This window comes from Pinus tabuliformis, chromosome 1_2 (genome assembly GCF_031772625.1).
Source record: "Pinus tabuliformis cultivar Carrire ecotype Pingquan chromosome 1_2, CPIR1, whole genome shotgun sequence".
In the NCBI taxonomy this organism is placed as follows: domain Eukaryota; kingdom Viridiplantae; phylum Streptophyta; class Pinopsida; order Pinales; family Pinaceae; genus Pinus; species Pinus tabuliformis.
Genome location: NC_142298.1, coordinates 583,663,396 through 583,676,981, shown reverse-complemented (window position 1 = coordinate 583,676,981; position 13,586 = coordinate 583,663,396). Strand labels below are relative to the sequence as shown.

Here is a 13,586-nt window from a genome sequence, read left to right as displayed (position 1 = left end):
ATAATCCCTTTGGTTTTAATATTAATCCCTTTGGTTCATGTTTCCCTTGGGTTCATAATATCAATCCTCCGTTTATTATTAACTTGGGTTTATAATATCAATCATGGTCAACCATAACCAACCATGGCCAACTGTGGTCAATCATGGTCCAATCTCACATTATGAAAAAAATTGTCTCCATGTAGGGTTATTAACCTTGGGTTTATAATATTAGTCCCTTGGGTTTAATAATATTCACTTATGTTCATATCCCTTGAGGTTTTAGTATTAAACCCTTGGGTTTATTGTTCCTTGGGTTTATAATATTAATAATCCCTTTAGTTAATTATTCCCTTGAGTTTAAAATATTAATTCTTAGGGTTTATTAATTCAACCATGTTTATTTATTATTTTAAATATTTATCTTAAGGTTTGTATACCTTGGGTTTATAATATTAGTCACTTTTATTTAATATTATTCCCTTAGGTTCATAATCCCTTGGGGTTTTAGTATTAATCCCTTAGGTTTATTGTTCTTTGGGTTTATAATATCAATCACTTGGGTTTATTATTCCCGAGTCAACCATGGTTTATTATGATGTCAACCATGGTAAACCATGGTCCAACATGGAATTATGATAAGGATTGTCTAAATATGAAAACCAATGATTGTCAATCATGTTTATTTTAGTGTTTATAATATTTATCTTAGTGTATATATACACTGGGTTTATAATATTAGTCCCTTAGGTTTAATATTATTCCCTTGGGTTCATAATCCCTTGGGGTTTCAATATTAATCCCTTGGGTTTATTATTCCTTTGGGTTTCTCATATCAATCCCTTGGGTTTATTATTGCCTTAGGTTTATAATATCAATCATGGTCAACCATTGTCAATCATAGCCAACCATGGTCAACCATGTTTGAATGTCACATTGTGACAAGGATTGTCTCACCATGAAAATAAACCATGTTTATTTTAGTGTTTGTAATATTTATATTTGGGTTTACCAATGTTGGGTTTATAATATTAGTCCCTTGGGTTTAATATTATTCCCTTAGGTTCATAATCCTTCAGGGTTTTAGTATTAATCCCTTGGGTTTATTATTCCTTTGGGTTTATAATATCAATCATGGTCAACCATTGTCAGTCATAGCTAACCATGATCAACCATCTTTGAATGTCAGATTGTGACAAGGATTTTCTCACCACGAAAATAAACCATGTTTATTTTAGTGTTTGTAGTATTTATATTTGGGTTTACCAATGCTCAGCTTATAATATTAGTCCCTTAGGTTTAATATTATTCCCTTGGGTTCATAATCCCTTGGGGTTATAGTATTAATCCCTTGGTTTTATTATTCCTTTGGGTTTATAATATCAATCCCTTGGGTTTATTATTCACTTAGGTTTCAATCATATCCAACCATGGTCAACCATGGTGGAATATCGCATTGTGATAAGGATTGTCTCACCATGAAAATAAGCCATGTTTATTTTAGTGTTTGTAATATTTATATTTGGATTTACCAATATTTGGTTTTTAATATTAGTCCCTTAGGTTTAATATTATTCCCTTAGGTTCATAATCCTTTAGGGTTTTAGTATTAATCTCTTGGGTTTATTACCTTTGGGTTTATAATATCAATCCCTTATGTTTATAATATCAATCATGGTCAATCATTGTCAATCATAGCCAACCATGGTCAACCATGTTTGAATGTCGCATTGTGACAAGGATTGTCTCACCATGAAAATAAACTATGTTTATTTTAGAGTTTGTAGTATTTATATTTGTGTTTACCAATGTTCGATTTATAATATTAGTCCCTTGGGTTTAATATTCTTCCCTTGGGTTTATAATCCCTTGGGGTTTAGTATTAATTTGTTGGTTTCATTATTCCTTTCGGTTGGTTTATTATGATATCAACCATGGTCAAACATGGTTCAACATGGAATTGTGATAAGGATTGTCTCAATATGAAAATTAATGATGGTCAATCATGTTTATTTTAGTGTTTATAATATTTATCTTAGGGATTATATACGTTGGGTTTATAATATTAGTCTGTTTGGTTTAATATTATTCCCTTTTGTTTATTATTACTTTGGGTTTCTGATATCAATCCCTTATGTTTATAATATCAATCATGGTCAATCATTTTCAATCATATCCAACCATGGTCAACCATGTTTGAATGTCACATTGTGACAAGGATTGTCTCACCATGAAAATAAACCATGTTTATTTTAGAGTCTGTAGTATTTATATTTGTGTTTACCAATGTTTGGTTTATAATATTAGTCCTTTGGGTTTAAAATTGTTCCCTTGGGTTTATAATCCCTTGGGGTTTAGTATTAATCCATTGGTTTTATTATTCCTTTCGGTTGGTTTATTCTGATATCAACCATGGTCAAACATCGCTCAACATGGAATTGTGATAAGCATTGTCTCAATATAAAACTTAATGATGGTCAATCATTTTTATTTTAGTGTTTATAATATTTATCATAGGGATTATATACGTTGGGTTTATAATATTAGTCCATTTGGTTTAATATTATTCCCTTTTGTTTATTACTACTTTGGGTTTCTGATATCAATCCCTTGGGTTTATTATTGCCTTAGGTTTATAATATCAATCATTGTCAACCATTGTCAATCATAGCCAACCATGGTCAACCATGGTTGAATCTCACATTGTGACAAGGATTGTCTCACCATGAAAATAAACCATGTTTATTTTAGTGTTTCTAATATTTATATTTGGGTTTACCAATGTTGGGTTTATAATATTCGTCCCTTTGGTTTCATATGTTAGGATATTCCGACGCATAGGAAATAGTTAAGTATAACTTGGTCTAGTATAGAGTTAGGTAAAGTGTGTTTCTTTACTATGTACTTTTCTAACCTACAATCCAACGGTCACGATATGTAGTGATCTGACGGTTCATTCTCTCCTCGGTATTACCGACACTTGATCTATGGCTTAACACCCGATTGGTCCATGATCTCTATTTAAAGAGCATGGAGGGTCATTTGTAGGTTAACCATCCATGAGAGAAGCTTACGCAAATTTTCATTCTTTTATTAATAAATTTCCTAAAGTGGCCGCGTTGGCTCAGGCCGTGGACTGTTTCCCTATTTGAGGGTTTTAACCACGTAAAATATTGATGTATTGATCTGTGATCTGTTTGTGAGTGGTGTCCTTTGGTGTTCTGTCTGAGGAACTTACCCTGTAAATTCCTACATGGTATCAGAGCTATTTGAGGGCCGCGTCCGTTGGTGATCCAAATCTGAAGCCGATAGAACTGCATCCGACTGTCGTTTCCTAGATCTACTGTTTCTGACTACTTTCAGGCCGAGAGGACTGCTCTATTGTGTTAGGAGCATCTGTTCCAGTGAGGAACCCCTTTCGTTTCACGCGAAAAGGTTTCCGGTAGCCCTAGCTACGTCATTTTTAAGATCTGGAGGTATACAGTGTTTATTTGCAGTTTACAGTTATTTTCTCTCTGTTTATTTCGGTTTATTTAGCTTTTTGTTTTTTTTTATTACCGGATCTATACCTTTCATTTTTGCATATGCTCTTTGCCCCGCGACTCTGTGCGATCTGGGCAAATCAGAAACAGAAAGGAAGGATTTTTCTCATGCGTATGCTCTTTTCCTCCGCACCTTAGTGTGATCTCGGAAAATCAGAAACATTGAGGAAATATTTAGTTTCCAGGTAAAGCTAACTTCAAGCCGTGAGGTTTGTTTTTTTTTTGTATGTCCGTGTTGGGTTTTCTGTTTTCTGTTTTGTAGGGAAAAATAGTTTTCTCAAGTAAGCACGCAACCCAAAGCTTCAGCGACCAAAAAAAAAAAAAAAAAAAACCTTCCTCTTTTCCAAAAATTACTAAACTTTTAGTTTAGCTCACTTGGTCTAAAGCTACTTTATGAGAGTAGATGTCTTGAATTCAAGCCCTATTTTTGTTGAGCTAATTAGATTAAGTTTGGAAAGGGGGTGGATTTTTTTTTTGAATATAACATTATCATTCATTTCCGCACATTCCCGCACTTTGTCAGCATCTTCATTAAATTTTCTTCAAAAAGCCATAACTTATTCATCCAGAAGTCGTTTTCAGAGCCGTTTTTTTTTAACCAGCCTAATTTTTCGAGATCTTTCCATTGGAACACTTAGTTTCAGCACCTATAGCTTCAGTTTCTGTTAAAATGGAAAGTCCATGCCAAGTTATTCTTAACAACACCAACTACTTCCAATGGTGGTCCTACATTGTGGATTTACTTAGAAGTAAAGGTCTCTACATAATAGCCTCAAGCCAAGAGACCAAACCGAAAGATAAAGATAAGGCAACTAAATGGGAAAATAGGCAAGATCAAGCATGTGGGTTGATAGGGATGTCTATTTCTCCAGATCTTAGATTCCATATTGCAGAACTTGATACTCCTGATGAAGCAATGAAACAGATTACTAAAGTTTTTGGAATTAAAAATGAACTTAAAGCCCATCAACTCGAAAATGAGTTGCTTACATTGGACCCCAATAATTTTTCTTGCATTGAAGATTTTTTGTCCAAGTTCAAGACCCTTAGACTTCTCTTGGAAGGTGTTAAGATTAAGAAAGAAGATAGTAACCTTACCTATTCCATTCTTACTAAGTTGGGACCAGCCTACTCTGTGTTTGTTTCCACCTTCCATTCTACAAGATAAGCCTTCATTTCTCAAGGACAAGCCTACAAGTCCCCTTCCTTTGATTCCTTTTGTGATTCTTTAATAAGAGAACAAGAAAAACTCTTACACCTTTGTCTTCTTAATCTTGGAAACTCTTCTAAGAAAGCGTTAGCCGCCCAGTAGCAACCAAATTCAAAGAATCCTAAGAAGTTGTATCCTAAAAGGAATGGTCCTAAACCAAACAAGGGTCCTAAGCAATTTCAGCCTCAAAATGAAAAATCATTTCAACAAAATGATAAGACAAATAAAAACAAAGGGAAAAAGACTGATAGACATTGCAACTTTTGTAATCGAGATGGCCACTTAGAATCCAAATGCTTTAAGAAGATGGAAGCCTTGGAAGCAGCAATGAAGAAGCATCACATCCATTTGGAGCACTCTTCAACTTCAACTTCATCTTCAGGAATAGCACTTTCTGCATGTGGTTGTCAAGCATCTCGGTCTGGCTATGCACTAAATGTATCTTCTTCTTCTCATTCTCATGAGTGGCTCATTGATTCTGGAGCTTCTTATCACATGGCCAAAAATAAAGCCATGTTTTCTTCTTTAAATGATTGTAACACCAAAAATATATATGTTGGTGATGATAGATCTCTTAGTGTTGTAGGGACTGGAACTGTTCATATAGACAATGGTCAATTTAATGATGTATTATGTGTTCCAACCTTATCCTGCAACCTTCTATCTGTATATCAGATAACTCATTCAGGTGTAGGTAAAATCGTTGAATTTTCACCTCATGATGTTGTAATTAAGGACCTAAGAGGTCCTAGATAGATTTTAGCTACTGGCATTGCTAATGATTCTACAAGGTTGTATAAGTTTCACAACTTTGGGTCATCAAATCTTCCCTCAATATTTGTTTCTCACAACGATGAAGTGAGCAAACTTTGGCATGAACGATTTGGTCACTTAAACTATCGCTCTCTTTAGAATCTATGTAAAGAAAATATGGTGACAGGTCTTCCAATGGTATCTTGCAGAGATGGTGTTTGTTCCGGATGTATACTCGGAAAACATCATCGGGATAGTTTTGAAAAACGTGCCTCTTGGCATGCCTCAGCCCCTTTACAACTTGTGCATAGTGATTTATGTGGTCCACTTCCAGTTGTTTCATTCTCTGGCTACAAGTATTTCTTAACTTTCATTGATGATTTCTCCAAACGCACTTGGGTATACTTCTTAAAACTCAAGAGTGAAGTATTTAACATGTTCTTGGCCTTTAAGGCCTTTGTTGAAAAACAATCTGGACATCAAATTCTTAAGCTAAGATCTGATAATGGCGGAGAATATGTTAACAACAAATTCATCAACTTTTGCACTGAGAATGGCATTCAAATGCAACATATTGTTCCATATACTCCACAACAAAATGGTGTAGCTGAAAGGAAGAATCACACCTTAAAGGAAATAGCTAATTGTATGCTTCAATCTAAAGGACTTGGTCTTAATTTTTTGGGCAGAAGAAATTAACTGTGCAAATTATATAATAAATCGCACTCCTACTAAGGTTTTAAAGAATATCATGCCAGAAGAAGCATGGAGCTCAATTAAACCAGATGTAAGTCACTTTCGTGTTTTTGGAAGTGAAGCATGGGCCCATATTCCAGATAAGAAACATAAAGCTTTAGAACCTAAGAGTGAAAAATGTACTTTTGTTGGATATTCTGAAGATGTCAAAGGATATAGACTTATTCCACTTAAGTCCAAAATTGTTATCATTAGAAGAGATGTAAAGTTTGCTGAAAATATATCGGCCTACGAGCCTAGTTCGGCGGATGTGCCACCTCTCCCTATCTCTTCTACTTTTGAAAATATTTCTTCTTCAGATGATGAAAGTGAGGATGACAATCCTCCTCCACCTCCTCCACCTTCTCAGGATCCTCCTTCAGCTCCTCGGCTTCCAAAATGGGTCTGTGCTACTCGCGATGCAGCAGGTGATCTTGCCGGTGATCCTACAGATCAGCGACGTACACGTTCTCAGTTCGATAGAGCCTCTTCTTTACTGGCTCAAGATTCAGCGAATTATGATCCTGACACCTTTGCAGAAGCTTTAGGCCATCCAAATTGGGACGCAGCTATGAATGAAGAATATCGTTCATTATTGGCAAATGATACATGGGATCTTGTTCCTCTACCAAAGGGACGAAAACTTGTTAGATGCAAATGGGTTTATAGAACCAAGTATGGACCAGATGGGAACGTTGATAAACATAAAGCTCGTCTTGTTTCTAAGGGTTTTTCACAAGTTGAAGGCATTGACTATACTGAAACCTTCTCCCCTGTTGCCAAAATGAACTCTATCCGCCTTGTTCTTTCCCTTGCTGCCTCTTTCAAATGGGAAGTCCATCAGATGGATGTTAAATCTACCTTCTTACATGGGGACTTGCATGAACAAATCTATATGGAACAACCTATTGGCTTTATACAAACAGACTCCAACCTTGTATGTCGACTTAAGAAATCCATTTATGGTCTCAAGCAAGCTCCTCGGGCTTGGTATGCCAAAATGGATAGCTTTCTTTTAGAATCTGGCTTTTCTAGGTGTCATTCTGACAATACTATCTACACCAAGAAAGTGAGCAAGTCTCTTATCATTCTTGTTCTTTATGTTGATGATCTTATCCTCACTGGTAGTGATCCCAACCTTATAAACCATGTGAAGTCTAGCCTTAAAAGGAAGTTTGAAATGACAGACTTAGGACACTTGCATTATTTTCTTGGTCTTCAAGTCTTGCAATCCAAGGAAGGTATTTCCCTTTCCCAGTCCAAGTATGCCTGTGATCTTCTACGCCATTTTCACACGGAAGACTGTAAGCCAGCCCCTTCTCCCTTTCAGTCTGGAGTCAAACTTTCAGTCACTTGCACTTCCCCTGAAGTTGATGCTACCTTATACCCTCAACTTGTAGGAAAACTTTTGTATCTAACCCATACTCGTCCTGACCTTTCCTTTGCTGTTGGCCTTGTTGCTCGGTTTATGCAAAACCCACATGGAAGTCATTGGAAAGAAACTAAAAGAATACTTTGTTATGTTCGAGGTACAGTTCAGTTTGGGATTCATTATAGTGCCGAAGCAGCTCCTCTATTGGTTGGTTTCACTGATTCCAATTGGGCTGGTGACCCTGATGATTAGAAGTTTACTATAGGTTATGTGTTCACTCTTGGTTCAGGACCTATTACATGGGCTTGCAAGAAACAAGGTGCCATTTCTCTTTCTTCAGCAGAAGCAAAGTATCGTGGTGCCGTAGAAGCTAGTAAGGAAGCCTTGTGGCTTCGTCAGATCCTGTCAGAGTTTGGCTTTCAGCAGCAGCATTCGACTACACTTTGGTGTGATAATCAAAGTGCCATCCAACTATGCAAAGATCCAGTCCAACATCCGCGCAGCAAACACATTGAACTGCACATGCACTTCATCAGAAAGCTCATTCACAACCATGTTCTTGAAGTGCAATATTGTTCAACAGATGATCAAGTTGCAGACATCTTTACAAAGGCTCTCACAGAGGTGAAGTTTACTAAACTTCGATTTATGGTTGGAGTTCAGGAAGTTGTCACTAAGGGGGGATAGGCTCTAGTGCCTTCTTCCTTCTCCTATTGTGTCATATTTGTAAATCCTTCAATCCTATCCCAAGTTGTTCTTAAGGGGGATGTTAGGATATTCCGACACATAGGAAATAGTTAAGTATAGCTTGGTCTAGTATAGAGTTAGGTAAAGTGTGTTTCTTTACTATGTACTTTTGTAACCTACAATCTGATGGTCACGATATGTAGTGATCCGACGGTTCATTCTCTCCTCGGTATTACCGACACTTGATCCGTGGCTTAACACCCGATTGGTCCATGATCTCTATTTAAAGAGCATGGAGGGTCATTTGTAGGTTAACCGTCCATGAGAGAAGCTTATGTAAATTTTCATTCTTTTATTAATAAATTGCCTGAAGTGCCCGCGTTGGCTCAGGCCATGGACTATTTCCCTCTTTGAGGGTTTTAACCACGTCAAAATACTGGTGTATTGATCTGTGATCTGTTTGTGAGCGGTGTCCTTTGGTGTTCTGTCTGAGGAACTTACCCTATAAATTCCTACACATATTATTCCCTTATGTTCATAATCTCTTGGGGTTTTCGTATTAATCCCTTGGGTTTATTATTCCTTTGGATTTATAATATAAATCCCTTGGGTTTATTATTCCCTTAGGTTTATAATATCAATCATGGTCAACCATAGCCAAACATGGTCAACCATGGTTGAATGTTGCATTCTGATAAGGATTATCTCACCATGAAAATAAACGATGTTTATTTTAGTGTTTGTAGTATTTATATTTGGGTTTACCGATGTTTGTTTTAAAATATTAGTCCCTTGGGTTTAATATTATTCCCTTGTATTCATAATCCCTTGGGGTTTTAGTATTAATCCCTTGGTTTTAGTATTGATCCCTTGGTTTTATTATTCTTTTGGGTTTATAATATCAATCCCTTGGGTTTATTATTCCCTGAGGTTTATAATATCAATGATGGTCAACCATTGTCAATCATAGTCAACCATGGTCAACCATGGTTGAATGTTGCATTGTGACAAAGATTGTCTCACCATGAAAATAAACGATGTTTATTTTAGTGTTTGTAATATTTATATTTGGGTTTACCAATGTTGGGTTTTTAATATTAATCCCTTGGGTTTTACACATAACAATTCTCTTATCACAATTCTATTTATTATTGGACCATGATTGTTATTACGAGTTAATATTATTATTATAATAATAATATAATTATTATTATATTATTATAATAATAATCTAATATTATTATTATAATATTATGATGAGTTACAATACAATAATCATATAATAATATATATAAATATATAAGAATATGGTTGTTATTATTTATATAGTTATTAATAATGATAAATAATTGGTATTTAAAAAAATACACATAAGAATTATTAAGGTGTTTGATATAAGCCTATTGGCCTATATCAACCACATTGGAAAATGTGGTTGTATTAATATATATGCTTCATATACGCCTATTGGCGTATATCAACTACATTGGTAAATGTGGTTGTGCTAGTAACATCTATTTACAAATTAAAAAGTGTCATATAAAGTAAGTTATGGTTTTGTAGGAATCTAGTATTGATAAGTTATGGTATTACAAACAAAGTTTATTTACAAATTAAGAATCTCCATAGTAAAGTGGGGCTAAGCCTCCATAGTTCAAAATCTTCTTCCACATTTTTTAAATGAAAATATATTTAACTTTTATATCAATTCTTGTATTATTTATTAATAATAATAACAATTTAAAATAAAATTATAATTTAGTGAGTTTTTTTAATTTTTCTAATTTTAACTACTAGAATGTATCATATACTTAACTTATCTATTATTTGTTTATATTATTTAATAATAATAATAATAATAATAATAATAATAATATTTATCTATAAGGATGTCTCATCTATATTATTTATTAATAATAATAATAATTTTAAATAAAGTTATAATTTTATGATTTTTTTATGGTTTTTTTAATTCTAACAACTTGATTTCTGATCTATATATTTATTTTGGAATATGTTTCTACAACTTTAATTTAACTTTCATAAAATATTTTAAAATATTTTTATTAGTTTACACAAATCAAATGTTAAAATCAATTTCCAAATTAATTAACATGTCATATTGATAATTTATGATAATGGTACATAATATTGTAACTATTTATGAATTAAAATTTCTATTATAAAATGGACAGACTGAATCTCCATTATCAAATTTTAATGTAGTAATATTTACTAACCATTTAATTTATATAGTTATATAATTAATAATAATATAGTTACTTTATTGTTCATTGAGTCTTGGATAGGGGATTGGGTGTTCTATTAAAACACTCACTTGATGTAAAGTGACACATTCAATTCGCACTTCAATTAGGGTGATATAATGAACATGATGAAAATGTAATCATACCAAACTTAAATTGCTTTATTAATAATAATGAATATGTAAAACTAATATAATTAGTTTATTAATAATATAATATAATTACTTTATTAATAATATGAAAAACTAATATAGTTACTTTATTAATAATATAATAACGAATGAGAAAAAAAATCAGTTACTTTATTAATAATATAATAATGAATAAGAAAAACTATAACCTAAGCTTTAACTCAAAATCATACTTAACTTAACATTTTCGCGTCTTAATCTGCAACACTGTCTTGGAACTTGCATATTGAAGAGTTCGGAAGATTATATGAATGCCATAACAAAACATTAATTGCAACATCATAATCAACTATGGTCATCTTAACATCAATCAATCTCAATTGTATCACCATGGGAATACTGCCTGAAACATGCATGCATGTGAATGCAGTGGTATTATTATGATTTTGAATATGATGACATACTGTATAAGGGAAGTCCAAATTTGCCACTTGTAAAATTTAGCGAAGGCTCGTAATCTTTCAATCACAATTGAATTCCACACCCCTCCTATTGCATAAGACTCGTTGTGTCAATACTAAAGTATCCTTATTATGAATATGATACTACGAAGAATAAATATATTTACCTAATTCGGATCGGATGGATACTTTCATATAATATTAAGGGCAAAAGGCTATGTTGTAATTAGTACCAGAAGGGCAAGTGAAGGTGCTAGTATTATCATCTTTGGCATAGCTATAAGCCTGTGGGCACTGCTCCTTAAAAAACATGAAATAGTTGGTGGGAGGGCAGTTGGTTGCATAGGTCCCCGTGCAGCAGTATTGGGAAGTATTAAGGGCAGCACAAGCGCTATCGCATCCATTGACCACTTTCAATTCTATAGGGTACCTTGCAGTTATGTTGCTGCTGTAGTCAACTGTTGGGCAACCAGTGTCTGAGGGAGTTATGGAGAGAGGAAGATTAAATCCATCAACAAGTGAGATTTCATATGTGTCTTAACCGTTGGCCCCATTCAGAGTATATTCAGCCAGCGTTGCAGGAGGCCGTCCAGCAGACTAATAGATGAGCAAGCAGCTGCAGTCACCAGTTTTGCAGCTGCCTTTACTAGAGGCGTCAAAGGAGCAGCCCATACGTCCCCAAAATCTTCCTGTGCTTGTCCCTGCGGGCACGTCAACACTCCATGATCGGCCCTCTGTGAGCGCTTGACTGCCACCTACGAGAATTCCCACCGCCCACACAGTGAATGAACACTTATTCTAGATCACAAATGTTGCAGCTTCAACTCCTACAGTTGGGAAAGAAAACACACATTTATTGATGATATAATAAGATATACACATCGCTCGTTAATGTAATTCTCATTAAATAGAGTAGATTTGAATTGGGGGAGTACCACCTTGAAGATAAACCAATAATCCTCAAGCTAGAGTTGCTGCAGCTGAAACATAAATATCTATTGTCCGCCCCCCCCCATTGCTAAGACCAGGAAGCAATTTAAACACTAATACAACATAATACAATCAACAAACACTACTCAAACACAGCGCAATCAATTGCAAATGAGCTTGTTTAGTTTTTATGCACGGATAGCACAAGCGAGTCACGCACAATATATATAGACAAGGTAGTAGTGATCCACAAACTTGGTAGTAGCATACGAAACACGGATGAAGTTCAAATAAGATTATTGTCTTTTCTTGGCACGCAGTGTGGAAAATTCTAGAGCTAAGTAAACCAAGCCACAGAGTAAGCTAATCCCCTTAGAAAATTACTTGCGTACCCTCTTTTGGCAATAAAATTTAATGAATAGGTAGAGATTTGAAATATAATAGCAACAGTATTAGGGTTCAAATTTATCCCTTTTTTAATCCCAAACATCCATATAAACTCCCGACATCTACCAAAATCAATAACTAAGAGTTCTACCAAAATCAGTAACTCAGAAAGTATGGCCACGTGATTACCCGGTCCGTAATAGGCGCCGCTACCCATGTGTTATTTCCTAATTTTTTTTTTTCAAAGCTATTAATTCGTAATTTGTTTTCATCCAAGGATGGAATTTTGTTGTATATTGAATTACTTTTGGATTTTCAAAGGTGTTATCTGTAAAAAAAATTCGTCAAAGGATATAATTTGGTTGTATATGGAATGCAATTTCAGTAAAGACCAACAACTTGAGTTTACTCATCTTTTTTGCCGACCCAACACTTCATAAAAGACCTATAATCTCACAGTGTAACAGTTTTTACCTGAAGAAGTATAATCTCACTGTCAAGCAAGAGTGCTCAATCACTATCTGCAGAGGATTGCTATCATTGGGAACTATGCAATCACTGATAGTGAGAACTGTACAATCGTTGTTGGCGGGGACTGCGCAATCACTGAGGGTAACGATTAGGCAATATCTATTAGCGGGACTACACAATCATTATTGGCATGGACTGTACATTCACTGCTAACAAAGAGTGTGCAACACGGTCATTATGAAGTTCACTTAGTTTATCTTTGCATGTGCATTTGTGAAGACATTAAGAACTGGGCATGTGAAAGCAAGTAAATGGACACTTCCATTTTTTAATAAGACTTGAACATTTAGATAACATGATTGAACATGACATTAATGGCTTGAAATGAAATATGGCATGATCATAAGGAAGATCTTGGTCTTAAGCAATGTTAATTTTATGACTTTGTAATCTTTTAGCATATCTTGGTCTTGAGCAATGTTAATTTTATGACTTTGTAACCCTTGAGCAGGAGAGAGCTAGGTAGTCAAGCTTGGGTGCATTAGCCAATCCTCTATCATTTTCCACCTCTCCAAATCATAGAATTAGGTTATGGTTTCCATAAATCTTCGAGTGTAGTATAATGTTTCTCTAAATTAAGTTCATTTAGCCCTCGGAGTTC

General features: G+C 34.6%; 1 pseudogene across 1 annotated transcript; it reads right to left on the bottom strand.

The window, feature by feature from the left end:
• Nucleotides 1-11,115: 11,115 nt before the first annotated feature.
• LOC149206978 (pathogenesis-related 5 protein Cup a 3 pseudogene) lies at nucleotides 11,116-12,671 on the bottom strand (annotated as a pseudogene). Its single transcript, XR_016253047.1, has 3 exons — nucleotides 12,644-12,671; nucleotides 12,076-12,180; nucleotides 11,116-11,964 (listed from the first exon to the last, which is right to left on the bottom strand). The product of XR_016253047.1 is annotated as a pathogenesis-related 5 protein Cup a 3 pseudogene (transcript).
• Nucleotides 12,672-13,586: the final 915 nt, after the last annotated feature.